The sequence below is a fragment of the Phyllostomus hastatus genome, unplaced genomic scaffold (genome assembly GCF_019186645.2).
Source record: "Phyllostomus hastatus isolate PE091 unplaced genomic scaffold, TTU_PhHast_1.1 phas_contig_195, whole genome shotgun sequence".
In the NCBI taxonomy this organism is placed as follows: domain Eukaryota; kingdom Metazoa; phylum Chordata; class Mammalia; order Chiroptera; family Phyllostomidae; genus Phyllostomus; species Phyllostomus hastatus.
Genome location: NW_025333706.1, coordinates 1,274,122 through 1,301,103, shown reverse-complemented (window position 1 = coordinate 1,301,103; position 26,982 = coordinate 1,274,122). Strand labels below are relative to the sequence as shown.

Below are 26,982 nucleotides of genomic sequence, written 5' to 3'. Positions count from 1 at the left end.
AATGTTCTTGACCAAAGTCAGATTTGCTTAGAAGCAAGCACACAAGTGGCCTGGAAGTCCACACGCTTTCCTCCCACATTGTGCAGGAGGTACCCAGCAGTGCTGTACTAGGGCCTTGGGGGCTGAAACCTTGGGGATTTGGGGGGCCTGGAAAGGGTGAAATACGGTGTAGTTCCCAGAAGAGCAAGTTGGTCCATTAGCAGGTGGTAAGGAGGGGTAACTGGTACTTCATCAAAATTCGTGCTGATCCCAGCAGAGGCCCAAGGCACCAGTGGGCAGCCTCTGGGGGCCTCGGAGTGGGGAGGAGGGTATTGGAGGGAAGTGAAGAAAGGGGAGGGAAAGAGAGGGTGGGGAAAAGAGGAGGAGGGAGGTGAGTCTGGCGGGAGGGGCGGAGGAAGGAGCAGAGAGGGGGAGGGGGGAGGGGAGGGGAGGGGGAGGGGAGGGGGAGGGGGGAGGGGAGGGGAGGGGGGAGGGGAGGGGGAAGGAGAGGGGGGAGGCGGGAGCAGAGGAGGGGCCTGTGCGCCATCTCGCTCCGTCCCTCCCTCCCGCCTTCCCTCCCTCCAGCGTCGGCCCCGCTCCCTCGCTATCCGCAGCATCCCTGCGCCGCCCCTCCACACCACCCCTCGGCACCCGGCCTCCGCCTCCGCGTCTGCTGCGGCTGCCACCGCCGCCATTCCTGCACCAGCGGTCGCCGGCCGGGCACCGCCAAGACGTTTCGCACCAGGTAAGGGCGGGTGGTCACAGGGGGCACGCGGGCCAGGCAGGTGCGCCGGGCGGCCAGACCTTCCGCGGACTCCCAAGACTCCTCCCCTCCCCGGCTCCCTCCGGGTTTGAGCGGGCAGGTGGCTCCGCTAGGCTCCGGGAAGCAGGATTGTGGGGCTGGCGGCAGACCCAGGCCGGGAGCGGGGGCTGGTGCGCTCAGTCTGGGCCCTCTGCGGTCCTGGCTCCCATCCTCGCCCTGCTCCAGCCAGTGCGGCCCCACTCCGGCCACTGTGGCCTGGCTGGGCCCCACGTCTTCTATTTCTGTCTCGGAGGCCGCTGCTTTACCCGAGGGCGCTCACTCAGACAGGTGGGGCAGGTCGGCCCGGTGGCGAGTGCTTCAGGCCTTGTCTCCCTTTAGGGTTTTGGCTGGGTGATTCTGGAACTGCCAAGGAGAATCGCCAGCCTTGGCTTGGCTGCACCTGTTGCAGCAGCCTGGTAAGCTGGCGAGGGGGACGGGGGCCGGGGGCGCGTGCTGAATCCCCTGTAGGTTTGCCTGTGTAAACAAGGAAAGGAGAATGGGGTCTTGGTCGCCTTATTCATTTATTTGATTTAATATTGGGTGGTAGGGGTGCATGGGAGTCCATAGGTGGGCAGTTCACTGAAAATGAGGCTTGTAGTTGGGGGCTGGGCCTTGCTTTCTGGAGTGTGTGCCACATGAAGTGGCTCTGCTTTTGTTTTGTAAACCTCCCTCTACATGGAGCGCATCCCAGGCCTTGGTGGCCAGGCTGGACCTGGGGCCTTTGGCCAAGCAGCTGACCCTCCTGTTCTGAGTCTAACAAATCCGCCAGGTGCCACCGAGTTGAAGGTCCCAGGGGGTGAAGTGACATTGCTGACCTGTCCCCTCATACCTGCCCCAGGCCTGGGGCCTGCCTGCTGTCTGTCTGGGTGCTGTTATTTGGGAGTGATTACTGTGTCCCAGAAATAGGCCAGCTCAGGCAGTAGCAGTGGGGCCAGGATTCTGGAAGAGATAATGCCCCAATTGTCACTTGAACGGTTGGTGTCTGTGCACATCGTCTGCAAGAGTGAAGAAGAATAAAGCAGGCCTGCTCTGAATAGTCCAGGCACTGTGTGCTATCAGGGAGAAAAACTTAAGGAATGAGGGGACACACCAGGCATTTCTGTGGACAAGGACTGTCCCCCTAGGGGGCCAAACCTTCAGACTGATGATATGTGTCTATAGTATACCCAGCAGGTAAATCAAATTGAGAAATAAAAACAAGTGGCTAGGACAGAGGCGACTCTTCTGGGTCCCTCCTTTTCAGGGTCCCTCCCTTGCAGGGTGTTGCAGGAGTTTGAGCTGACATGGGATGGGACTGACTTCCGTGATGGGCTTTACGGTGAGTCTGTCTGTGCTCTCTGAAATGGTACCATTGAGTTCCTCTGCTCACCCTCCTGACCAGCACACATATCTGTTGGGAAATGGAGCCTTGTGGAGACTTCTCCTCTGGTGACTAGGGTGCTCTGGTGGCCTTGCCTAGAGTCCCAGGCTGAAATGTGGGGTGTGGGGCCTCACAGTGTGTCTGGGGAGAGAGATGAACCCCACCATGTGAATAGTCTTAGACCGATTGCATCTCAAATGCCTTCTCCACACCAGGGAGAGATGTCTAGGCCAGTGTTTGGGAGTGCACACTAATGGCTGGCTCTGAGTGTGGGGAGGACTGTTCATCCATGCCAGCACACAGCAAAATCAATAATGCATTGCAAAGATCAATGGTTGTCTCTGTGCCTCTGGAGGGAATCCATCTCTCCTACACCCAGTGTGGACAGGCCCAAGCCTCCCACTCCTTCCTCTGTCCCATGTCTGGTGGTAGGGGAGGGATGGGTGGGACTGGGAGGGTGGTCGCAGAGCCTCCTCCTGACCCATGTCTTGATGTCTTGTGTGGCGACCCTGGGGCCAGAGCTCATGAGACCTATGTCTTTTGGGTGTCCCTAGTGTCGGTGGGCTTAGGCACCAGCAGCTGTGCACATGAATTGACTTCCTGATTGTTTCAGAGTTTATAGCGACTTTCCCCTTCATGCTAAGTAAGTATTTACTTGGTTAAAAAGAACACCTGTGAAATTGAGATGGCAGGCAGTGGTCCCCATTCCCCACCCCTAGTCTCTTCTAGGAGCAACAAGAGTGACCCGTTAACTGTCTAGGAGTACAAGGTGGCAAGGGTGTGGTGAGGCTGGCTGTGTAAAATGTACAAATGAATTTGTCATCTGCTGACTGTTGAGGGTTTTCCCCGAGAGAAAGGCTTTGTTCTTTCAAATTCTCTGCTGGGACAACTGTTTCTCCCTTGACCTTCCACCATTCCAGAAGGGAGAATAGAAGGTAAGAAGGTAAGAAGGAAAGTGGACAAAGCAGTGACAGAGGCATGGCAGGAGGCCCTCTCTTCCTCTCTTTCTGTTTGCCCTGGTTGTCTTAGGGCGAGTCTCTGGGTGTCACCAAGAGCAGGCAGGTCGGGCTGGCTCCTTTGACTGGAGATGGCACAACTCACAGCCATGTCCAGTCTGCCTGCTGTCGGACCTAGCCTAGAGCTAGGGTGGTGATTTCGGCATGCCAGTAAAGGTCTGCCTTGGGACCAGGAAACTGGCTAATCCCAGTTCCTTGCAGTGGGTCACCTTCCCACTTGCCTAACTTTCCTACGTGCAGGCATGGCTGGCTCCCTGCTGCTGCCCCGGGCACTCCAGCAGCCCCCGTGCCATGCCCCAACCTACACACTTGTGTGAGCCTCTGACTATTGGGACAGGCTCTGTTATTTGGTTTAAAAATCTCAGATGCCCATGAAAGCAGAGGCTGCACCCCCTCCTGGATCACATCTTAGCAGCACCTCAGGATTGCAGGGTTTGAATGAAATGCAGTCAGACTAGCATTTCCAAGAATCACTCTTTTTAAAAAATCACGGTGTTTATGAGACAGTTGGACATTTGTTGGGCAAATGTTGATTTTAAAGAATGATCATATTCCTTAACAGCACTGTGGCTATGTTAAAAATTGAAAAGATCATTACCTTTTAGCAAAGGCAGTGGAGTATTTGCAGAGGACACGATACTGTGTTTGGGATCTGTCCATGTGCAGACAGTTGTTGGGTCTGGGTGAGGGCGTCTGAGGGTTCATTATGCTCTTCTGTCCACTTCTGTGTATTTCCAAAATTCTCCATAATAAAAAGTTAATAATAAGTCTAAGAACCCCATTTCCCCCAAAAAACATTCCATAGGATTCTTCACTTCATGAAAGAGTTCAAAGGTTTACTATAAAAGAAGCACCCATATATGAAGTGAAAATGTCACACGTGTGTAGGTACCCACGCAGAGAAACCCATCTGAAAGGTCACATACTTTATGGAATAGGTCATTATGGAGTGCCCACTGTAAACGAGTAGGATGGCCACTGCTCCAGGCTCTGGGGACACAGCTCTGAGCAAAAGCATCCACTGTCAGGGATGGGTGGGAGGAAGGTGCATGTGAGTGTGTGCATATGTGTTGGAGGAGGGAGTATGTGTGTTGGGGGAGAGGCGGGGGGCATGGGGGAAGCATATCCTTATTTCTCTTATATATATTTGGTTTGTTTCTTTTACGATGGAATTACTTTCATAATTTTAAAATTAATTTTTAACAAGAGGCCTTCATTAAGTAACATAATATCCTATTTTAAATATTCTAATTTTCTGTATCTACATACAAGTTTATTTTAAATGGCATTCGATTTGTAGAAATTCCTCACACAACTTAATAAGAGATGATGTGGCTTAGCCCTGACTGGTGTGGCTCAGTTGGTTGAGCATTGTCCCACAAAGTGAAAGGTCACAAGTTCCATTCCTGGTAGGAGTGCATGCCTGGGTTGCAGGTTTGGTCCCTGGTTTGGGTATGTATGACATGCAACTGATCAATATTTCTCTTGCATTGATGTTTCTTTCTCTCTCTTTCTTCCTCCCTTCCCCTCTTACTCTCTAAAAAAAGTGTGAGAAATGATTTGGGTTAAATGAGACACTCAATGAATCAGGAGTCACAGACCCTCTGAATAATACTTTGTAAACTATGAAAACACAGACATCGATAGATACCCTGCCCTTGACAGAATGTAGACAAGACCCAAACCCTGAAATTTCAACAGCATTGTATGACCCAGCAATGGGAGAGTGAGCAGAAACTGTGCTATCCTGGCTCATGGGCTGTGGCGCAGGAGGCCCTCACCTCAGACCCACCACAGCCCTGGTTCTGGTGGAGAAGCACATTCCGCTTCAGAAGTGAAAGCAAAGGTGGGTCAGAGCCTTCACAGGTGTCTCCATAGCCAGTTGGAAAGCCTGCCACCATGGGCTGTTGCCCTCATTTTCCAAGGTTTTGTCTGTCTTCTCCTTAATTTACAACAACAGAAATGGTGTAGAAGTGGTAAAAGTCCACAAAGTGAAAACTACAAGTTGCCCGGAATTCTAGTTTTTGGGCTTTTTATTTTCCTGCCCTGTTGCAAGAAATTTGAGTTGCTTTTAACACCAGAATATAATTTGCTCTGATCTCCAGATTCTAGCATTTGGGTGTTTTAGGCCAGGTGTGTATTTTGATTTTGTTTGGAGGGACAGTGTTCAGGGGCCCGCCCTAAATAAGAGCCTGAAGCTGTGTTCCTTTGTTCTCACCTTGTGTTTGGGAATTTTCATTGTTGTTTTTTGTTGACCAGTGTTTTTTTTTGTGTGGCTGAGGGAGGGCACAGCTGGGCTAAACCCTGAATCTGGGGTCATGTCTGTGTGGCCTTGAGCCACCTGCCATGAGGATGGGTGCAGCATACACCCACTTTTCCCATTCACCTCTGGTGCAGTTCATGCTTCCCAGTTCTTTGAGGGGTTTTGAAGTCCTATCCAAGCAGAGCTGTGTCATCCAGGCATTCAGGGAACTCAGCAGGTCTATGACATTGGTATGTGGTATCCCATTGCTCATTTTTCTTGAGTTGAAGTATTTGGACCTTTAAGCCTCTCTTCACTCACAAATTTGTTCATTTCATGAAGTCTCACTGCTTCCCCTGTAAATATTGTTTGAACACCAGTTACAGCAAGAAACCAAGAAACAGAAGGCCTACCTGCTGGGAGCTTCTGGTCAAGTTAAGGGAGATGGATGACTACAGAGAGGAATGTGTCAAGATTATGTCATCTATGGGGCCTTAGTGGTCTGGAGAAAGAAAGTGTGTGGGGTCCAGGCACTCAAGGGAGTCAACAGTTGGGGATGTTTGAGATTTGAAATCAGGCAGCCAGTGGGCCTCCCTGAGCCAGTGATGTGGAAGAGGTGCAGAGTGACTGGGGACAAGGGGATATCCGAGCACACTGGAGCAAGGCCAGAGGGTGGAGTGACCACTGGGAGAGGCAGGAGCCTAGATCTCACCAGATTCTGGGTGTGTCATGAAAATGGAGCTAATAGGATGGTTGGAGCAATAGAAGAGTCCAGATGACCTGGGATTCTTCGCTCAGACAGCCAGGGGGATGGGTCAGCATTACCTTGAGATGGAGAATTCAAGAGGATGAGCAGCTCTCCAGGCAGTGGCGTGTAAGCTCCATCTCCATCCACACAAAGGTGGTAAGGGGCTTGCCTCACAGAAAAAACTGGAGTTGGGGAAAGAGTCCTGAGCTGGGTGATGCCCACACAGATGTGATGTTTTTAAAGCTGTGAGTCAGACTTCAGGGAGGTGGAAAGATGGAGGGGAAGAGAGGTCTGAGACTGATGGACTAGGAAGGCCTGGCCAGGGAGACAGGAGAAAGCCATAGGGGTATGGGGTGGGGAAAGCATGGCAGGAGGTGCTTGGGAGGAAGGACTGCCCAGCCAGTGGTCCAGTGCAGCAAGGACTGACAGTTGGCCTTACAGCATGGAAGTCACTGGTGACCTGAGGAGTGGTCCTGGGATGGGTGGGTGCCAAGAGTTTAAGAGAGAAGAAGATAATTCGATGGGCAAAGAGTGTTGTGAGAGAAGACCTCGGGCTTAGGTCTCTGTCCTGAAGGGCAGGATGGAACAGAGGGAAAGAAAGGGAGGAGGGGAGTGGGGGAGGAGGGGAGCTCCTGCCAGGATCCTCCAGTCCTAGGAGCTGGGTTGGGCAGATGGGAGGGGTTTCTGAGTCAGGCCAGCTGTCCCCTGTAAGCTGTCATTGGCCTGTAGTATGCAGGGTACCTCTGCTTGGCCCTTGGGTCTGGAGGCAGGGGAAGGGGCCCAGGTGACAGAGAATGGTTATGGCAGCTCAGGAGGGCTGAGCCCTGAGCACAGCAGGGGGCCCTCAGGGCCCAGGAGGCCTCAAGAACTGAGTTGCTCAGTCCCTGAGCAGGGGCAGCTGCCCTCCCAGAAAGCACAGCTGTGTGGGGCAGGAGAAAGGGACCAGGTCCATGGGGTCATGGGGTTGGGAAATGGGCTGAAAGTGAGGCCTTGACCTTGTGCTTGTCCAGTTGTCAGGTGGGCTGTGAACATTCCCTCCTGTCATTTCCTACAGTGAGGCTGCAGCCCCTAGCAAGGGCCAGGGTTTTACATATAACATCAACTTAACTCCACATGCACTGAACACTAGGAACAGGAGAGAGCACTTCCTAAGGCGTGGTCCCCATGCTGGCAGCATTAAATCCTCTAAACTGGTGAATGTGCAGGTCCTCAGCTCCACCCCAGACTCCCTGAATCAGAAGCTTTGTATTTTCACAGGCCATGGAGGGGATTCAGACACATCAGGGAGTGTAAGAGGCATTGGGCTAAGCACATGCTGCCCTCCTGAGTGCAGTCTTGGGGCAGACAGGAAGGCAGAGGCTGGGCATGGTCCTCACTCTAGGTGCACATTAGACTCTGGTGCTTGTCTGTAGAAAGTGTTTTGTTAACCAAATTTATTGAGGTAGAATTTACATACTATAAAAGGTACTTGTTTTAAGTACACTGTTCAGTGAGTTTTGACAAATGTATATCATTATGAACCTGCCACTGTAATTATGATAGAGGCCAACTCTGATCAACTCTGGCCTGCAGGTAAGTGTGCTATGCCCATTCACCCATTCAGTATTGTCAGAGGCCACTTTTGTGCTGCTGCACCAGAGTTGAGCATTGGAGACAGAGGTTGTTTGTCCTGTGAGCCCTCCCAAAATTCCCTGTTGCTCCTTTGCACTCAACTCCTTCCTCCTGCCCAGGCAATCACTGATCTGTTGAGATTAGATTATTATAGATGAGATTTGTCTTTTCAAGAGTTTTGCAATGGAAGCATATGTTATATAGCCTTTGTGTAGCTAGCTTCTTTCCCTCCACACAATATTTCTGAGATTCTTATGTGTTGCTGAGTAATTCATGTGTCTTCATTGCTGAGTCCTGTTTCATTTGTGGGTAGGCCATGTTTTATTGATTCATTAACCTGTTGGTGGATGTTTAGATTCCTTCCTATTCAGGGTTGTTGTGAATGTGAGTACTGTGAGCTACAACTGAACACAAAAGGACAAATAGCCAGTTAAAACATGAGGAAACATATCTCCAAAGAAGATACAGAAGTGATGGATAAGCACATGAAAAGATGCTCAACATCATTAGTCACTAGGGACATGCAACTCAAAACCACAGTGAGAGACCACTTCCCACTTACCAGCATGACTTTTGTCAAAAAAAAAAAAAAAGGAAAATCAGTGTTGGTGAACACAGAGAAGTTGGAACCCTCCTACACTGCTGATGTGGATATAAAATGTGCAGTGACTTTGGAAAACAGTGTAAAGTTTCCTCAAAAAGTTAAACATGGAATTATCTGCCCCAACAATTCTATTCATAGGCATGTATGCAAAAGAATTGAGAAATCCAAACAAACACTGTACACAACTATTCATTAGCAGCACTGTTAATGACAATCAAAAGATGGAAACAACCCATATGTCCATCACTGAATGGGTAACCAAATGTGGTCCATCCAGACAAGGGGATATTCTTTGACTGTAAAGGAATGGAGCACTGACACATGCTCCTCTATGGATGACCATTGAAAACATGGTTGGTGAAAATAGACATAAAAGGACACATATTTATGATTTAATTTACATGAAATGTCAAGACTAGGCAAATTCATAGAGACAGAAAGCAGATTAGGTGGTTGCCAGGGTTTGAAGGAAGGGAGAATGAGGAGACTGCTTAACATGTGATGGTTGCATAACATTATGAATGTACTCAAATGTCACTGATTGTACACTTTTAAATAGTTGAAATGGTAAATCTTATGTATTTCTCATCACAATAAAAATGATTTGTGCATTCATGTGCAAATCTTAGTGTGGACATGCGTTTGCTCTTGGGTACCTTGATGAGCAGGTTGTGTTGGAAGTATATATTTAACTCATCAGAAACTGCATACTGTTTTCCAAAGTAGATGTATCATTTTCCACCCTTGCTAACTCCTGTGTGAGTGCAGTTGTTCACATCCTTGCCAACATTTGCTGTCCTCAGTCTCTAATTTTAGCTATTCTAGCGGGTATGTTACAATGTTGCATCATTGAGGTGAATATCTTTGCCAGTGTTTATTAGCTATTTGTATTGTATGTATCCTTTTAAGTATCTGATCAAATCTTCTGCTGTCTTCCAAATTAGGCTGTCTTGTATTTGAGTTGTAAGGGTTGTTTACATGCTCTGAAGTCAAATCTTTTGTCAGAATTTTTATGACAAATATTTTCTCTTAGTCTCTGGCATGCCTTTTAATTTTACTAATGATGTCTTTTAAGGGCAGACAAATTTTTAACTGGAAAGAGCTAAGAATTAAGATTCATGTTTTGCATAAGGTTATCCAGTTGTTCCAGCACCATTTATTAAAGAAACAATCCTTTCTCACTGATGTCTCTTGGCATGTTTGGAAAGTAATTGAGTATGTCTGTATGGCTTTGTTTCTGAACTCGATTCTGGTCCACTGTGGTTTATTCCCCACTGGTCCCCACACCATGCCATCTTCACGACTGTTGCTTTCTAGTAACTCGAAGTTAGGTTATGTGACCTTCCAGTTTTGCTTGTTTTCAGTTATTCTGTCTATTCTAGGTCCTTTGCATTTCCATATAAATTTAAAGTCAGCTTCTCATGTTTCAGAGGAAAGCCTGTTTGGGTTTTGACAGATGTTGCATTAATTCCTTAGATCAATTTGGAGAAAATTAACTTCTTAAGAGTATTGAGCCAATAAGCATGGACTATCTCTCTGTTCTTCCTTCATTTCCCTTAGTAATTTGTAGTGGACAGTGTACTGGTCTGCTTTTGGTATCAGGTTAATGTTGGCCCCACACAGTGATGTAGGAAGTGTTCCCTCTTCATTTATATTTTAGAGAAGAGTTTGTGTAGATCTGGTATTGTTTTTCCTTAAATGTTTGATATAATTTACTACTGAAGTCATGTGGTATTTTCTTTATGGGAAAGCTTTTAGTTATGACTTCACTTTATAAGGCTATTAAGATTTTCTATTTCTTCCTGAGTCAGCCCTCATGAATTGTATGTTTCAAGGAATCTGTCCATTTCATCTAAGTTGTCAAACATGTTGGCATAAAGTTGTTCATAATATTTCTTTTTTAATATATTTTATTGATTATGCTATTGCATTTGCCCCATTTTTCTCCCCTTTAATCCCCTCCATGCCCTCCCAACTAGTCCTTCCCCCCCCAGTCCTCCCCCCCCACCTTAGCTCGTGACCATGGGTCATACATATAAGTTCTTTGGCTTCTACATTTCCCATACTATTATTAACCTCCCCCTGTCTATTTTGTACCTGCTATTTATGCTTCTTATTCCCTGCACCTTTTCCCCCATTCTTCCCCCTCCCATTCCCCCACTGATATCCCTCCATGTGATCTCCATTTCTGTGGTTCTGTTCCTGTTCTAGTTGTTTGCTTAGTTTGTTTTTGTATTTTTAAGTTCAGTCGTTGATAGTTGTGAATTTGTTGTCACTTTACTGTTCATAGTTTTGATCTTCTTTTCCTTATATATAAGTCCCTTTAACATTTCATATCATAAGGGCTTAGTGAGGATGAACTCCTTTAACTTGACCTTACCAGGGAAGCACTTGATCTGCCCTTCCATTCTAAATGAAAGCTTTGCTGGATAGAGCAATCTTGGATGTAGGTCCTTGCCTTTCCTGACTTGGAATACTTCTTTCCAGCCCCTTCTTGCCTGCAGGGTTTCTTTTGAGAAATCAGCTGACAGTCCTGTGGGAATACTTTGTAGGTAACTGTATCCTTTTCTCTTGCTTCTTTTTTAAAAATATATTTTATTGATTATGCTATTACAGTTGTCCCATTTTTCCCCTTCACTCCCCTCCACTCTGCACACCCCCTCTCACCCACATTCCCCACCTTTAGTCCATGTCCATGTGTCATACTTGTAAGTTCTTTGGCTTCTACATTTCCCGTACTATTCTTACCCTCCCCTTGTCTATTTTGTACCTACCATCTATGTTACTTATCCTTTGTACCTTTTCCCCTCTCTCTTCCTTCCACTCCCCTGTTGCTAACCCTCTATGTGATCTCTATTTCTGTGGTTCTGTTCCTGTTCTAGTTGTTTGCTTAGTGTGTTTTTGTTTTTGTTTTTGTTCTAGGTGTGGTTGTTAATAATTTTGAGTTTGCTGTCGTTTTACTGTTGGTATTTTTTATCTTCTTTTTCTTAGATAAGTCCCTTTAACATTTCATATCATAAGGGCTTGGTGATGATGAACTCCTTTAACTTGACCTTACCTGAGAAGCACTTGATCTGCCCTTCCATTCTAAATGAAAGCTTTGCTGGATAGAGCAGTCTTGGATGTAGATCCTTGCCTTTCCTGACTTGGAATACTTCTTTCCAGCCCCTTCTTGCCTGCAAGGTTTCTTCTGAGAAGTCAGCTGATAGTCCTATGGGAATACTTTGTAGGTGACTGTCTCCTTTTCTCTTGCTGCTTTTAAGATTCCCGCCTTATCTTTCATCTTGGCTAATATAATTATGATGTGCCTTGGTATGTTCGCCCTTGGGTCCAACTTCTTTGGGGCTCTCTGAGCTTCCTGGACTTCTTGGGAGTCTATTTCCTTTGCCACACTGGGGAAATTCTCCTTCATTATTTGTTCAAATAACTTTTCAACTTCTTGCTCTTCCTTTTCTCCTCTGCCCACCACTATGATTCAGATGTTAGAATGTTTAAAGTTGTCCCAGAGGTCCCTAAGGCTCTCCTAACATTTCTGAATTCTTGTTTCTTCATTCTGTTCTGGTTGAATGCTTATTTCTTCCTTCTGGTCCAAACCATTGATTTGAGTCCCGGTTTCCTTCCCATCACTGTTGGTTCCCTGTGCATTTTCCTTTATTTCATTTTTCATAGCCTTCACTCTTTCCTCTATTTTGTGACCATACTCAACCATTTTTGTCAGCATCCTGATTACCAGTGTTTTGAACCCTGGTAAGGTCCCATCTGATGGGTTGGCTATCTCTTCATTGCTAGTTGTATTTTTTCTGGAGCTTTGATCTGTTCTTTCATTTCAGCCATTTTTGTGTGTGTTGGCACGCCTTTTACGTAGTAAGGGGCAGAGCCTTAGGTACTTGTTAGGGCGCAGCAACCCTCTTCCCTTCCAGGGCCCTGTGGGTCTCTGCAACGAACTCTCCTGTGGGGCTGGGAGTTTCTCCTGCTGCCTCAACTGATACAGGTTTTTTCAGTTAGAGGTTTAGGGGCTTTATTTTTCCGAGCTGGACTCCTGGGTTGTGCGGTTTGTCTCACTCCCCAATTGTTCCTCCCATTTTATTCGCATACAAATGTGGGACCACCTGCTCTGCTAGCCACTATCTTGGTGGCCCTGGATCTCCAGCCTCCACCTTGCCAAAAGTCCTCTCTACCCCAGCTGCCTGTCTCCGCCCCTCCTACTGGTCTGGATGAATGTTTCTTCTTTAAATCCTTGTTGTCAGACTTCCATACAGTTCAATTTTCTGACAGTTCTAGTTTCTTTCAGTTTTTAAATTTGTTGTTGTCCTTTTGGTTTTGTGAGGAGGCAAAGTGTATCCACCTACCTATAATATTTCTTTATTATCCTTTTAATGTCTGTGGGATCTACATGATAGTCCCTCTTTTTTTTTTAAGGATTTTATTTCTTTTTAGAGCAAGGGGAAGAGAAGGAGAGGAACATTTGATGTGAGAGTGAAACATCGATTGGTTGGTTGCCTCTCATACACACCTGACAAGGGACTGAACCCATAATCTAGGCATGTGCCCTAATGGAGAATCAAACCGGTGACTTTTCACTTTGTGGAGTGATGCCCACCCAACCAACTGGGCCACACTGGTCAGGGCCCCTCTTTCACTCTTGAGCCTGGGATCCTTAAAAACAACAACAACAACAGAAATCCAAGATGGCTGGGTAGTAAGTGGAAGCTACACTAACCTACTCCCAGAACCAATCTGGAATTACAACTAAATTGTAGAAAAATCATCCTGAATACCAACTGAACACTAGCTGGAGAGAGGCCTTATGACCACAGACAGACAGAATAACCCACTTCACCACCATGTGAATGGTATGAAGTGCAGAGGAGATGTGAGAATCCTGGCTGGGCTCCCACAAGCAGCAGCTAGACATTCTGAGGGAGAATTCAGTGGCTGGAGGGGTTCCCCCTAAGAAGTGTGGGGTCTAAAACCCAAGCTGGGCTCCCTAGACTACAGCACCAGAGCCAGAAAGGAACCCAGACAACACCCAGCTGTGAAAATCAGCAGGGTTTCTGTCTGGCAGGGAGAGACAGCTGCAGACTCAGAGAGCCTTATAAAGGGCCAATGCACATGTTTCATTTGCAGCCACTTACCCTGTGTGCTGGCAAAGGGAGGGCAGAGTGGACTACTTGAGGAGAGTCTGTGGCAGGTGGCTCCAGGGAGAGAACTGTGGGAGCAGCTGCCAGGACCCCTGTGCTGAATCATTCCCCATAATACAGAAGCCATTTCTCTCAGGCAGCCACTCCCCTCCAAGTGGCATCATCCTGTGGGGAAGCAGTAGCCCTGCCCACAGAAATTACTCTGCCCCACCCTGTGGTGCTTCAGCCAGGCTGCTGATTACAGCTTGATTATATTAACAAATGGATTGGTTTAGTGGCTGATTAGTTTAACAACAAAGGTGGAAAATACAAAGAAGCAGCCAAAATGGGAAGACAAAGAAACAGGCCTAAATTGAAAGAACAAAAGAATTTTCCAGAAGAACTAGATGAAATGGAGGCAAGCAACTTGATAGATAGAGAGTTTAGAGTAATGATTATAAGCATACTCAAAGGCATGAAAAAAGACATAGAAACCATAAAAAAAGACCAGTTAGAAATAAACAATGCAGAATCTGAAATAAATAGTACACTGGAAAGAATAAAAGTAGGTTAGATGAAGCAGAGGATCACATTAGCGATTTGGAAGACAAGGTAGAAAAAAAATACCCAGGCAGAGCAGCTAAAAGAAAAAAGAATTTTAAAATATGAGGAGAGCTTAAGAAACATTTTGGACAACATGAAGCATAGCAACATCCACATCATGGGATTACCAGAAGGAGAAGAGAGTGAGCAAGGGATTGATAACCTATTTGAAGAAATAATGATGGAAAACTTCCTTCATCTGGTGAAGGAAAAAGACATACAAGTCCAGGAAGCTCAGAGTCCCAAACAAGATGGACCCCAAGAGGCCAACACCAAGACATATCATAAATAAAATGACAAGGCTTAAAGACAAGGAGAGAATCCTAAAAGCTGCAAGAGAAAAGCAGGTAGTTACCTACAAGGAAGTACCAATTAGAAAGTCATGTGATTATTCAATAGAACATTTCAGACCAGAAGGGACTGGCATGAAATATTAAGGGTTGAAAAGCAAGGACCTACAACCAAGGCTACTTTACTCAGCAAGGCTATCATTTAAAATCGAAGGAGAAATAAGGAGCTTCCCAGATAAGAAAAAGCTAAAGGACTTTGTTAACACCAAACCAGTACTGCAACACTTGAAAAAGAAGAAGAAAAAGAAAGAATAAAAAAGAGGAAAACAGTCTAACAATAAACAATAAAATGGCACTACATATATATCTATCCATAATAACCTTAAATGTAAGTGGTTTAAATGCTCCAACCAAAAGACATCAGGTAGCTGAATGGGGAAGAAAACAATACCCATATATATGGACTTTTGGCCAAGATAGAGATGTAGGTAAACACACTGTACCTCCTCTCACAACCAAAAGAAGGACAACAATGATAGACAAAAAGCAATCAGAACTGACAAAAAATAGAACTGTATGGAGTCCAGCAACCAAGGAGTTAAAGAAGAACTATTCATCCAGACTGGTGGGAGAGGTGGAGACAGGCAGCTGGGAAGAGAGGACTCACAGCAAGGTGGAGGCTGGAGGACTGGGCAGGCAAGGTGGTAGCTTGAGGACTAGGTGAGGTGGCAGCTGGCAGAGCAGGTGGTTCCACATTTGTGTGCAGATAAGCCAGGAAGAACAACTGGGGAGTGAGACCGACCACTCGACCCAGTGTTCCAGCACAGGAAAATAAAGCCTTAAAACCTCTGACTGAAAAATCCTGTGTGCGTTGTGGTGGTGGGAGAATCTTTCAGCCTCACAGGAGTGTTCGTTGGAGAGATCCACAAGGTCCTAAAATGTACACAAACCCACCCACCCTGAGATCAGCACCAGAACAGGCCAATTGCTTGTGGGTAGTGGAGGAAGTTACTAAAAGCTGGCAGAGAGCCCAGCAAGTGGCATTGTTCCCTTTTGGATCCCTCCCCCACATACAGCGCCACAACATAGATACATGGGTTGACTCTCCCTGGTGAATACCTAAGTTTGTGCCCCTTACTACGTAAAAGGCGTGCCAACACACACAAAAAATGGCTGAAATGAAAGAACAGATCAAAGCTCCAGAAAAAATACAACTAGCAATGAAGAGATAGCCAACCCATCAGATGGGACCTTACCAGGGTTCAAAACACTGGTAATCAGGATGCTGACAAAAAATGGTTGAGTATGGTCACAAAATAGAGGAAAGAGTGAAGGCTATGAAAAAATGAAATAAAGGAAAATGCACAGGGAACCAACAGTGATGGGAAGGAAACCGGGACTCAAATCAATGGTTTGGACCAGAAGGAAGAAATAAGCATTCAACCAGAACAGAATGAAGAAACAAGAATTCGGAAATGTTAGGAGAGCCTTAGGGACCTCTGGGACAACTTTAAACATTCTAACATCTGAATCATAGTGGTGGGCAGAGGAGAAAAGGAAGAGCAAGAAGTTGAAAAGTTATTTGAACAAATAATGAAGGAGAATTTCCCCAGTGTGGCAAAGGAAATAGACTCCCAAGAAGTCCAGGAAGCTCAGAGAGCCCCAAAGAAGTTGGACCCAAGGGCGAACATACCAAGGCACATCATAATTATATTAGCCAAGATGAAAGATAAGGCGGGAATCTTAAAAGCAGCAAGAGAAAAGGAGACAGTCACCTACAAAGTATTCCCATAGGACTATCAGCTGACTTCTCAGAAGAAACCTTGCAGGCAAGAAGGGGCTGGAAAGAAGTATTCCAAGTCAGGAAAGGCAAGGATCTACATCCAAGACTGCTCTATCCAGCAAAGCTTTCATTTAGAATGGAAGGGCAGATCAAGTGCTTCTCAGGTAAGGTCAAGTTAAAGGAGTTCATCATCACCAAGCCCTATGATATGAAATGTTAAAGGGACTTATATATAAGGAAAAGAAGAAGGTCCAAACTATGAACAGTAAAGTGACAACAAATTCACAACTATCAACAACTGAACTTAAAAATACAAAAACACACTAAGCAAACAACTAGAACAGGAACAGAACCACAGAAATGGAGATCACATGGAGGGATATCAGTGGGGAAGTGGGAGGGGGAACAATGGGGGAAAAGGTACAGGGAATAAGAAGCATAAATAGTAGGTACAAAATAGACAGGGGGAGGTTAATAATAGTATGGGAAATGTAGAAGCCAAAGAACTTACATGTATGACCCATGGACACCCATGGACATGAGCTAAGAGGGGGAATGCAGGTTGGATGGGGGTGGAAGGCAGAGGGTAATAAAGGACAGAAATATGGGACAACTATAATAGCATAATCAATAAAATATATTTTTAAGAAGAACCTATGGACATTTGCACAATGGAATACCACTCAGCCATAAAAAAAGAAGAAGAAAATGTTACCCTTTGAGACAGTATGAAAATGTTACCCTTTGAGACCTGGAGAACATTATGCTAAGTGAAATAAGCCAATCAGAGAAAGACAAATACCATATGATTTCACTCATGTGGAATATAATGAATAAATTGAACTAACAAGGAAAATGGGGACAGACTCATAGATAGAGAGCAGATGACAGCTGATTGGGGAGAGGTTAGTGCGTGGAGGAATTGAGCAAAAGGAAATAGGACTGATGGACATGGACAACAGTGTGGTAATTGCTGGGGAGAGGGGAGTATAAAGGGAATAAAAGGTAATGGAAAACAATACAGTAAACATTAGATAAAATACAGACAAAACAAAACCCCATTGTCTCCCCACACCTGCCCAGGTACATCAGAACCTTCTGGGATGTGCATCTGTAGTTTTGACAAGCAGCTCAGGGAATTCTGATGGGCAGCCGGAGTTGAGAACCTTCAAGGTAAAGGCATAAGGGAAAATACGTAGTTCCTGGTGGTGCAGGCTGGCCTCTTCAAGAGAAAGGAGGCAGATCTGAGGGAGTAGAGAAGCATGTGGGGCCACAGTCTGAGCACAGGTTTTGTCTGGAGAATGCCAGTTCGTGGTGGCCCTCTCAGGGGTGGGGGCCCTGATGGGAGTGTTGCACTTGGACAGGCTGTGGGTATGCTTGTGGATGTGGCAGGTGCTGAATTAGTGCTTGACATGGGAGTGAGTGAAACAGAAGGACTGCAGCGGGGCTGGGTGACCAAGCCTAGAATGCCACAGCACACAACCTAGGCCTACTTCTCTGAAGGGTTATTTGTTTGCAAGTCACATTTGCCGAGTTACAATTTGTACAGAGCAAATTTCACCTTTTTTAATGTCCTACTTTGTGAGCTTTGTTGTACAATTATGTAACCACCACCAAATCAGCATATGGAAAATTTCCATGCCTCCACAAATTCCTGTGTGCCTCTCTGGAGTCAGATCCTTTCCCCCCACTCCCCCAGCAACCACAAATCTGATTTCCATACCTATAGACATTTCCAGAATATCACAAAATGTAATAATACAGTTTGTAGCCTTTGAGTCCGTTGTCTTCACTCAGCCTCATTGTCCAAGTGTTTGAGCAGTAACCAATGTGATCAGACCCTGTGTAGGAGTGATGCTGTTTAGGGGTGCCTCTGATCACTGAGGTGGATGACTGGGATGGAGACAGACTGTTGTAGGAAAGAATAATAGTGATAGTCATGGTGGCCTCGTAAGTGACATGCCAGATGCCTTCTCTGCCTGTCTTGTGGAATCCTGATCACTGTCCCATTAGATTGGGCGAGTCCTTTCCTCAGTTTTACCAATGAGGAGGTTGAGAGTAAAGAGAATAAGAAACTTGTTCAGGGGTCACTCAGCCAAGACGGGTGAACACTGTGTGAGTCCAGAGCTGTGACCCAAGGGTGCAGAGAGGTGCACATTCCAGCACACAGTATCTAAGGGGCATACCAAGGGGTGGCCACAGATCAAGCATTTTAAAGATTCTAAACATGCATGTACCATTGGCCATTTGGGATTCATCTTCTGGAATTTTATCCCTAACAATCGTGAATATAAAGAAGCCCTTTATTGGAAAGGGTGTCTCCTGGTATTTACAAATAGAAAACCAGATTCAAGCTAAAAACACTAACATAGTGCCAAAGATGAGGAGGTGCAGGCAGGTAACCAATCTCTAAAACTAGTAGTGTAAAATAAGACAAATGCACAGGAAATCTTAACACACCAAATGCTACACCCAGTCCTAAAGCAGTGTGAATAGCAGGGACCTGTAATTGCCTAGCAGTGACTAGAGAGACTGCAACCAGAGTGGTGGTCACTCAAGCAGTTGATGACATGCTGATGATGTCTTCTCTTGATGCTTGTCTGCCAGTCTCTAGTGTTCTGCAGGAATACTTGTTACGGGAATCAGAGGAAAAATAAATGGAAAAACCAGCTCTCAGTCACACACATGCACACAAACCCAATGTCCTGAGAGCCTGATACTTTTCTTGTTATACTTGTTTAAAAAACCAGATGGATGTTTTACACTTTTTTTTGTACTTTTAAGTGAAAAACATCCCATGGGAAGCAGAACAACCAAGACAGCCTCCCCCAGACAGGGCAAGGGCCAGCTACTGGAGCCGGGGTGTGCGGTTGCTGTGTGCATGCACCAGGGCTGGCAGTGGGCACAGGCTCTTTTGTGCTCAGCTCCAGGAGAGCCTGTTAGGCAGTGTGCATTAGCCAGGAGGCCCTGGCTTGGCCTGCCACCCTGTATGTGGTGTGTGCAGCCTCAGCAGGGCCTGTGTGATGGAGCATCCTCTCTGGGACACCTTCTGCAGAGCAGCAGGAAATAGGCAGCTGATGGGCAATGACACACACCCTCTGAATGTTGAGTCCGGGAAGAGCCTATTGGAGTTCGGTCCATCTGGAAGAGGCCACCTGGCTTCCAGCTGCCCTCTTCCCATGGCCACCCACCACTGGTCCCTCTGCCTAACTCGGTGGTGGCACCTATCTTTGGTCACTTTCCCATCTTGAAATGCAAGGGAAACTCACCACTAACAGAACTGCCTGATCTGCCCTCCTTCTCCATTTTCATCCTCCTGTTTTCCTCTTCCTCTCCTAAGTGAGATGTTTGAACACTTTATAGTGATGGGCACATGGTCTGGCTTGGCTCACAAGTGTAGCCCAACTGTATGACACCCAGAACAATGTGGCCTGCAGTTCCTGGGCCCTCCTCACTGTTTCCCTGGGGGTACCACTTCCACGCAGTCGCCACAGAGGTACGTCCTGGCTGGGTTTCTCTGTATTCCATGGGTTCTACACATACTTCAGTTCTGTCACTCCTGGGTGTGGGGTAGGGCTGGGCTACTCGCCTGGGCTCTTCCTTGACCCTACTGTCTCATATGCCATTGTGGTCATGTGCCACAGTTTCCCTTGGCTTAGTTTCTGGCTTGGGCCATTATGAATACATTGTGAACACTTTTGCACTTTTATTCTCCATTCAGGACACAGGGTCTTTGATTGTCACAGCTGACTTCCCAGGGCAGACAACTCACTTCTGCCTGTAGCTGGGCTCCTGGAGTTCCAGTCTGAGACCTCCCCACTGGCACCCTGTCTCTAACCCGCTCCAAGGCCTGTGCCTCAGCCAGGAGCTGCCCCAGCCTGCTCCTATTCTACCCCACAGCTAACTCCTCTGGGGTCTCTCTACCTGCGCCTTACTCCTTGCCACCCTCTGCATTTCCCCACCTGCAGGGCCCAAGTAAGGCTGAGAGGAAACCTCCCTGGACATTACAGTGTGGGTGGGTCTTCTCACTGCATTATTCTGTTTCTTGCTACATTGACCCCTGTCATTTAGATATTCCACTGTTTACTCCATGTGATGTGCCCGGCATGTCCTAAGCACTGTGTTTGTGGTAGGGGTCAAGACCCAGCAGTCATGGGCAGAGGGAGAGTGGACCAGATGAGGTGCTTCCAGCTGGACCACGGTGTATAGGTGCTGATGGGAGATGCCTGCTATCAGGGGAGGAATCTTGAAGGTGGCGCTGACCAACAAGGAACTCTGAATCAGAACTTGAGAGTGAGTAGGAAACAGTGGGAAGCTGAATGGGGTGAAGGGCTTTGGCAATTTTACAAACCTGGTTGCAAATCCATCAGCACTGCTGTCATTGGAATGCAATATCTGCCTCACCTACCCCCAAGGGTTGGTGTGGCCTCAGGACTACTCGGATCTTGGATCCCCGAGATGCCAAGTAAGGGATTAACAGCTCTGTGGCCATTGTGCTGTGAAGAAACCTGAACCCCTGAAAGGCCGTGCAAAGCTTCACAATGGTCTATTGGGACTCGCCGCCTACAGGACCATGAGCCCGTGAAGTGAGCAGGCTGCCAAGTCTGGAGTAGAGTGTTACATGGCAGGAATGGCTGGGACAGCCATAGCTCCCAGAGAGAGGGAAGGGCCTGGGGGAAGGCAGGGTCAGCCCAGGACATAGGCACTGAGTAGGAAGGTGGAGGATGAACCCTAACAGAGCTATGAGGATGACTACTTGAGTTTCATACTATATGGTTTTATGGTCTGTGTAGCAGGAAGGCCTTCCTGCCTTCTTGGCAAACTGGTCATGAAGGCCATGTGCCCCCACCTCATTGAATCACAGTGCTCACACAGGTGTCCTGGGGCTGCCATTACAAGACATCACAAACTAGGAGCTTAGAGCAACAGAAATGTATGCTCTCCCACTTCTGGAGGCCAGAGATCCAAAATCAAGGTGTGGGCAGTGTCGTGCTCCCTCTGAAGGCCCTGAGGAGGACCCTCCTGCCTCTGCTGGCACCTGGTGCTCCAGGCACCCTTGGACTAATGGCCGTGGCACTCCAGTCTCTGCTGCCTCACCACATGACCTTTTCTCTGAAGTCTTTGTGTCTCATAGGACACTTGTCATTGGATTTAGGGTCCACTCGGATGATCTGAGATGATCAGTCTCATCCTAACTTAATGATCTTAAATTAATTACATCTGCAAAGACCCTTTTTCCAAAGGGACCTGGCCATATGCACAGGCCCAGGGTGAATGTACTTTGCAGCCTACTGTAGCACATGAGAAGGCAGTAGAGTAGTCTGGGGTGGGGAGCGAGGCGGCAGCCGGGCCAGACAGGGCGAGCAAGGCTGGCAGGCGTTCATCTTCACCAGGATGTATTCCAGTGAGGCTTTATCAGCAGGAAAATGGAAACCACAGCTGCTTTCTGCATTCATGGGAAGTTATAGAAAGAGCACAGTGGAAACTCGCTGCTTTGTTTGATAATTTTGCGTTACTCAGAAAGGAAACAGGAAAGGGCTTTCTATCTTTTTGTGTGAGTTTTTATTTCTGCTGCTGGGGCCTTTTCTTTTAATGGTGTTTCTACAAAAATACTCGTTGAATCTTTAGTGTGAACAGGAAATCAGATATGCTGACTAATTTTCCTTTATTTTAATGGCATTTTTATTGTTTTAAAAATAAAGGGAACAAAGAGTAGAAGCATTGTGCCCAACGCATCTGCTCCTGAGAGCTGTGTTCCTCAGGTCTTCTCCATGCATTTCAGACACACAACACATGTGTGCACATGTACACATGGTAGGACATGTTCACATGGATGGTGCTTTTCCCAAGGGGTGGCCACCAAGGTTTTGCAGCTTGATTTTACCACTCAGCACTCTGGCAGAGACACACATGCTTTGTGTGCCCAACATTGCTCTGTGAGGGTTGCGTGTCCTTCATGGGGCGTGTGCCCTCCCCGTGTCCCTCAGCCCACAGTAGAAGTTTGGGTGTCTCCCAGTCTGCCACATCCTTGACACTTTTCCTTGGTGTACCTCAGTGAATGTTTTTATAGGAGAGAGTTTTAGAATCAAAATGTTGGAGTCAAGGGTATGTGCACGTTCAGTTTTGACCCAGGTGGCTGGCCTGTGGACAGGACAGCATTGTGCCCACCCCTCAGAGTAACTGGTGAGTTCAGTCCTCACCAGGATAATGGGGAAGAGAGCAGGTTACAGGTCTCCAAACACTTGTTTGCAACTTACTGGTCATTTGTATTTTCCTCCTGAAGCACCTATCCTTGGGCTTCACCTTTCATTATATAAATTGGGTAGTTGTTCTTTTATTAATTTAACTGATGTGAAGAATTTCTTTCATTTTAGAGTGTGCTGTGAAAAGGAAAGCCTACTTGAAAGCATTTTATCTGTAAGTTTTCAAATAGACATGAATGAACTCAGACTGGAGACTTATGGGACCACCACTGGCTTCTTGGGGCTTGTCTAGGTAGGGGGTGGGGGCCAGGGTGTCCTGAGGGACCAGGCCCTTTCTTGACATTTGCTCTTGGAAAGGCATCGATCTGTCAGATCTACTGTGCCAGCAGGACTGCAGTGGCCCCTGTGAATGGTGGGGCTGGAAAAGGGATTGGGGGTATTTGTAGTAGGCTGTGTGTGTGTGCACGTGTGTACATGGGTGCACGCACATCCCTCCAAGGCAGTATACAGCACAACTAGAGGTCTGCATTATCAAAGGCTTCTGTGGATTTAGGGGTCTCTGCTCATGAGGAGGCTTATAGAACTTTTCCCCTAAAGTTTTAACTGTTTTTTAGCCAAGTAATAAAACTCACCCCCAACTCCCCTCCCTTGCCTCTCACTTGTCTAAAATGATAACGCATGGGTGAGAATTCCTCGTGCTGCCACCAGTAATGCTACATGTTTTCCTGAGAGTCAGCTGTGCGTCCCAACCAGACACTGCAGGGTGTGTCATCAGTCATTTGCATATGTGGCTTTTTGTTGAAATCCTCCATGGGGTGCTGTGTGCTCATGGGCGCCTTCTTTCTACAGTGAAGATTTGCTCTGAAGCCCAGGCCAGTGGCCCCTCAGAAGCTGTGCCCCTGATTGTGTTAGTCAGGGCTCCCCAGAGAAACAGAACTGACCGTGTATGTGTATGGAGAGGGATTTACTTTAAGGAATTGGCTCACATGACTAGGGAGGCCGGCAAGTCTGAAATCTGCAGGGCAGGCTGGCAGGGGAGACCCAGGGTACTTGGAGACTTACAGTCTGTTGGTTCAAATGTTAATGTCATGTAAATATACCTTTACAGAAGCCTCCGGAGTAATGTTTGACCAAATATCTGGGCACATGGCCCAGCCACGATGACAAGTAAAGTTAACCAGAGTGCTGATCAGTACACCAAGTGCCTGGACCTTGGGGTGGGCCACAGCTAAGGTGTGTGAGCTTACCGGGCTGTGAGGATGAGGGGTGACCTGCTCCCTAGCAGTTAGGGCTCTGGCTTGTCTCAGAGGCCACAGGGCCATCATCAGCGTGGAGGAAGCCCACATTTCTTGCCTTCAGGGGGTGCTGGGAAAGTGGATTGGCATTGTGCCAGCGAGCACCACACTTGCTGGCATGTGCCTCATCAGGACTTATGCTTCACTCCTATCACCTCTGACCTCATGTTCAGGTTTAAGTGACTCTCCCAGTGCCTCTGTGATGATTCCTGTTGTCTTCCCTCCAGAAAATTCTTCATTTCCTGATTTGAACATGGTGGGGGCAAATGGAAAGCCTTGGTTCTCTGCCTCCATGTTTTCTTCTTCTGGGAAAAGAAATTCTGTTTGGTCCCAGTCTTGCCATCCTGTCCCTGCCTTGTGAGCTGTTGACGTTGGCCTTCTGTCCTCCTGGCCCATGCTTATCGGGCCTCTTGGCCATCCTGTTAATTTGATGATAAATAATCAGAGTGAAACAGAAGACATGTGATGTGGTGTTCAGATGGGCTCAGCTTACCGTGTGCATGGTTTTGAAGATGAGGGACTCAGTGGGTAAATGAGCAGAAGCAAAGAGAAGCACTGCAGGCTCCCAGAACTAACAAAGGAACATGGTTCTTCTTTCTTTTCCATCAGGTGTGTTTGAGGGGAATGAATGCATGCATGAATGATTGCACTAGTCCCAGAGTCTGGAAAGGCTCAGTGTGGCTGGCAGTGTGCTGGGCGTGTGACGTGGAAACATGAGTGCCAGGGCTGTGACCCAGGGTGAACATGGGTTTTTCCTGGGCCTGGCGCTTGGCGTGTCTTATGTTTTCTAGCTGGCTGAGCTCAGCAAGGACTGTCACTAGGAACCTGGGACCACAGGCCTGTCCTTGCTTTCCTTACACTGCACTAGGGCTCCACCTGCCCTAGGCCTTAGGCCTCCTGTGAAGACTCTGGTCTCACAATTTCTAAGAAAAGTGAGGCCTTTGGTATGTGCATGAGTTTGCAGCTGTCCAGATGTTCACTGTCTGACCATCTGGTCCTGCGTCCTCCTGCAGGGGCTAGGGGGCCTTTGTGGGCTCCTTGAGCCTGATAGCTGGGGGGTCAGTTGCAATGCCATAGAGCGGCTTTGGGTGGAAGTCTGGTGCTGGAGGATGAACTTGCTGAGAGTGCTCGAGCAGTGTGTCAGTGCTAGGCCCACTCCTCTTAGAAGTGCCATCTGGAACTTCCCAGGGTGGCCCAGCTGGGTGTCCAGGGGCTCCAAAGCTGGAACCCTGAGGTCCCATGAGTGACAGACCTGAGACCAGAATGTCTGGTTCAGCATTCATTATGGAAAGGTTTGGCCAAGAGAAACAGGAGAATAAAGTATAAATTCTTTGATTTCCCCTCTTTTAGGGACACATGTACATCAGGAAGAGGCTAGGGAAACAGTGGGTTGATAATTTTCCATGCGTTCAGCCCATTCTTTGGTCAGGTTGTTCTTGGAATCAAAAAATGTGGAATAATGATGTCTGTTTAGTTTTTTTAAAATGGTACACATGGTCTCAAGCTTGGACTAAACCACAGGGAAGAAAGACAAGCTAGTTTAAATGAGTTTACAGAGATTATTTACTTGGTTCTTTCATCTCTTTATCAAGGGAATATTGCTAGAAGTTAAGAAGGGGAGATGTTCAAATCAGTTTGCATTTTTTTTGTCCAGCATAATCTCTGGGTTGTTCATATTTGGATTAAAATGCCAGTAATTTCTTGACTCAACCAGCAACACAGAGTTTAAATAAAGTTTAATTCCTGCTGAAACGCTTGGGATGCACCGAGCTGGGTGAATGAATCAGGTTATGTTTGCCTTTGGTATCTCTTGGTGCAAGTGTCTTGAAGGTGCAGTTTGCATTTGGACATCTTTAGGGTTGAGTCTGTTGGCAACCAGTGGTGGGGAGACAGGCAGATGCGTGCCCAGAAGCCTGGTGTCCATTAGTCTGCAAAGTAGCTGACACTTTGCTTGGACACCAAGGTGCCTGGACAGTACAGTGCTGGGATCCACAAACACTGCCACAGGTGTAATTTCCCTCCTCTGCGTGGCCCTCGAGATGGGGAGGAGGAATCGCCTCTGTAGCCCTCTGTCTATATGTGCGCCTGTTTGAGGTTCTGGTTGACTCAGGTATGGCTAAAAATGTAAGCTACTGCTTCTGGCTGTGGATGTATTTTACTTACTTTGTGGTTGCCTCTTCTGGGAAGCAAAAGCATGCTTCTTTGAAAGCTCAAGGGGTTGTACAAATTGACCGTTGTGGTCTCGCATTAGTTCCTGGTCACAGTGTGAACAGACCCTGTCCTGTGTGTCACGGCGCCTGTGTGCATGACATGCTCAGGGCAGGTCTGGAATGACACATGCCAGACTGGACAGCAGTTTTTCTATAGTGTGACCTGCAGTTCAGGCCTTTAGTTTCTTGTTTTAGAGCTCCCATTATTGTTCATTTTTACACAAATACAGTTTTATAAATCTACTTTTCTGATGAAGAATAAAGGTGTTCGTTGTGGTAAAATATACGTAGCATAAAATTAACCATTTTAACTGCACAGGTCAGTGGCATTAAGCCCATCCACACTGTTGTGCAGCCTCTGTCTCCAGAGCTTTTCAACATTCAAACTGCAACTCTGTCCCCACTGAACACGAATTGTCCTTCCCCCGGCCCCTGGCAGCCACCATGCACTTTCTCTGTCTGTGAATCTCACTACTCTAGAGTCCTCGTGTAGGTGGGATCACACAGAAGTTGCCCTTTTGTGACTGCCTAAATGTAAAGATTTTTAAAATATTTCAGCCCAATTGGTATAGTCCTTTTATTCTTTTTTCTTTATGTTTAAATTAATATACAGGAATAATGATTATTTTGGTATACAGTTCTATGAGTTTTAATACATGTATAGATTTGTGTAACCACCTCCATAATCAGGATACAGAACAATTCCATTGCCCCAAATCTCTGTATTATCCTGTATATTCATACCCTCCCCTACCCCTAGCCACATACAGGGTGGGGCAAAAGTGGATCTACAGTTGTTCATGTGGAAAATAATATAATAATAAATAAGTAACAGTACAAGAATAAACTGTTTCACATACTTATAGCTGTAAACCTACTTTTGCCCCCCAATTGTACCACTACTGATCCCTCTTTGTCCCTGTAGTTTACCTTTTCAAGAATATCCTATAAATGGAGTCATGCAGGAGGTAGTCTCGACGTTGGCCTCTTACTCAGCATATGCTTGGCTTGAACTGTTGTTTCTTTTTTGACCACTGAGTAGTATTTCACTATATGCTTGAATAGAACTGATAAAACATTGCACTGTGGGCTTTTCTGTGAATGGGTGGTTTTGGA

General features: G+C 46.8%; 1 protein-coding gene across 5 annotated transcripts in view; it reads left to right on the top strand.

Moving 5' to 3' along the window:
* Window positions 1–525: 525 nt before the first annotated feature.
* Window positions 526–26,982, top strand: part of SEMA4D (semaphorin 4D) — a 113,247-nt gene continuing 86,790 nt past the window's right edge. For 3 of the 5 annotated variants that reach the window (XM_045833869.1, XM_045833870.1, XM_045833873.1), the window contains exon 1: window positions 528–724. The gene's annotated coding sequence lies outside the window, so the exon portion shown is untranslated. Of the gene's footprint in view, window positions 725–1,120; window positions 1,198–26,982 lie in introns of all 5 variants that reach the window. The other 2 variants (XM_045833871.1, XM_045833875.1) reach the window with 2 other exon arrangements.